Source organism: Monodon monoceros, unplaced genomic scaffold (assembly GCF_005190385.1).
Source record: "Monodon monoceros isolate NGI ecotype Baffin Bay Population unplaced genomic scaffold, NGI_Narwhal_1 Contig661_ctg1, whole genome shotgun sequence".
Taxonomy (NCBI): Eukaryota; Metazoa; Chordata; class Mammalia; order Artiodactyla; family Monodontidae; genus Monodon; species Monodon monoceros.
The window spans coordinates 1-3,104 of record NW_021702327.1 but is presented as its reverse complement, the minus strand read 5'-3'; positions in this window follow the sequence as shown (position 1 = coordinate 3,104).

The window sequence follows — 3,104 nt, the reverse complement described above, 5'->3', positions numbered from 1 at the left end:
TGAAGCTTCAAATATCAAAATGTTTTTTGTTAGCTATGACTGTCTTCTATCTTTACTTCTGAGGAATCAACCTATATTTTTATTGCTTCAAGAGATAAGGATCCACTTAACACTTATTTCCTACCATCTTACTTTAGTTTAGTTTTATTTTGTTTTCTCTTACCCCCAGTTCAGAATATGTTTTTGATATATATTTTTTACTTCCTCATAGAACTAAGAAAAAGATTCTGATTTTCACTTAGAGCAACCTTGAACCATTACTTAGCTATCACACAGACTAGACAGGAAGATGTGGCAATAGTACAGGGTATTATCTCTAGAAGGAGACAAAAAAGAAGTAAACAGTCAACCAAACCAGAAAAAAACTGCTAAAAGTGAAATATTGGTGCAAAGTGTGCATTTTTTGTAATTCTTTGATTACCATTATTTAAAACAAAGACTAGTGTATTGCATTTTTAACTGTATGCTTTCATAAACATACCACTTAGACTGAGAATAACCTGATACAATTCACTCCATGCCTTATTTAGATATTAACTTGTTTACATTTAATTTTTGTCACCTCTTGATAGGTGTATATTTTATGAAAGTACGGAATGTGCTTCTTCTGTACACTACTCTTATTCCTACACCTAAAAGTGCGCCTGGAAAAACAGGCAATCGTGGACATTAGTTAAATAAACAAATAAATTTGTATCATTATGACTTGTTGCAGGCTGTTTAACTATCATGATTTATTTAACTCTTTGTAGCATGATAAGTAAACACACAAAATACATGTTTTAAGATTACCATGGCTTAAAGATATAAAAGAAATCCAAATGTTATATCTTTAATAAAATGACCAAAATTTATACTATTAGAAATGAGTTTTATTGATTCAGAAATGAGAACAGGTATTTGATTTAATATTCTTTTAAGTGCATACTTGTAAAATTAAGCTAAATGTGTTAATCTAGCAATATCATTAAAGCAAAGCTTCAAAATACTTTGTAATACCCTCATTTTAAAATCATTATGTGTTGCACAGGAGTTGGTGCACTATGGTGCTGCTTAATGGCATGAACTTTGGATCATTATAGACTTGGGTTCAAATCCAAGTTCTGCCAACATTTATGTGACTTTGACAAAATTTAAATATTTAAAAGTTTTGGTTCCTTTCTCTATAAAATAAGGATAATAGTAATGTATAACTTCTGAGTACGACATGAAAATATATAATGGTACATTATTATTACTATTGTTAGCAAATTTTGATATGGATTTCTTAAAATTTCTATTTCATGAGAAGAATGAAAAAAACCCTTCTTGCTATGTAGTCTGCCATATCTTGAAAATGATACACCCAATCTGAGGCTTTGGCTATATGAAGATCTGCCTTGTTGACCTTGTTTCACCAGAGATTAAGTTATTCATTAATTGAACAAATAGCTTGTACAATATCAGCGTGTCAAAAGCTAGGCGTTACCAAAAAATGTAATATATTGAGGAAATGGTATATAGTAGTATACTATATGCTATATACCTACTACTATAAGTTTGTGAGTGACTATAGTAATTAAGATTTCAATTACTCTTTAGAGCTCTCAGATATAGAAAAATCTTGAATGCCTATAAAGCAATACACATGTAGACTGATGAGAACACTTTGAGTGAAATCATATTAAACTCAATGACTCACAGCAGAGTAAATATACAGGAAAAGTTGTGGAGACTTATGAAATTAAAGTAAGGATACCAAGCTAAGGAAATCATATCCTCTACTTCTTATGGAAATTCCCAGTAGTATCTGATAAATTTTTCAGAGGATAGAGAAAACTTACTTAAAGTTTTAATGAATCTGGATCCCATCACTACTTAAGTAACATAAAAGTAAATTATCACTCTAAATAGATATTCAGATACATAGGTGTACTTCAGGAAAACATTTTTAGAGAAATCTGATACGCACACATAATTTTTGAAATGTTTAAAAGGCAACTCCATTCACTCTATATTTTAGTATTCAAATTATTCCTAGCACTTGCTGCACATCATAGTTTCAAAATGGAAAACAAAAATAACCAGTAATTTCTTCTTCAGCATGTTAAAAGGACTGCTAACTATTGACTTTCCCCACCAGTCACCAGAATAACCTATCAGTCAAGGAACATAGGACATCTCTTGGACAGTTAGTAATATCTCAGAAGGGGAAGTTCATCAGAAGATATTTGCAGAGATTTTGTTTCTGAGCTTATGTAGTTTAAAGAGGGTCATTTAAAGCCCCAAGTTGATTAAGATCAGGCAAAGTTTATAACAATAGTTTAGAAATAGTGTACACGATGAGGTAGGAATCTTAAAGTGATTTGCTATAAGTAAACTGTGGTTTGATAAACAACATTTTTACTTTTGTGAACAGTTTGATCTGTAATTAATAGAGTTTGGAGGAACACTGTCTCAAAAAAACAGTAAAGTTATTTTTCACATTATCTTTCTGGGCAATAATTGCACAGAAGAACTATTTGTTCTTGTTGACCAAATTTCCTTTTTTGTCAGGCCTGGTGGTTAAAATATGTTGATACAGGTGCTTTCAGTTCTCTGTGCCCATTCTTTTCAGTCTCATAAATCCGTTTCAGGTTTTTTTTTAATTTGAGGGTTCTAACACAAAAGAAAACTTTAAATATTCAAATATGAAAAGCATAGAATAGAAAGGTACACCTGCAGTTAATATTAATTAAAGAGACCATTAATTCATAATTAATAATCAGATAAATTCAGGACTTTTAAGGGACTAATTAAAGAATACTTCTTTCACAAATACACACACACACACACACACACACACACACAGAGTAGTACCTCTTGTTAAATGTCCCTGTTAAATAACAGTTAAATATTTTTTGTGACAAAAACAAGTAGGACTTTTGAATAAATTATAAAATAATTACATCTTAACCAACTATGATTTGGTAATAATCCTAATGTTGTTAAAATATAAACAACTGCCAATTTGGAAACAGATCCAGAAATTCAATTAGGAATTGGAAGTCTTTGGGGAATAGAGAAGGTTTGCTACTGCTAGACATTTTGAACTTTAAAGCAGGAAAATATAATATTATAATTAT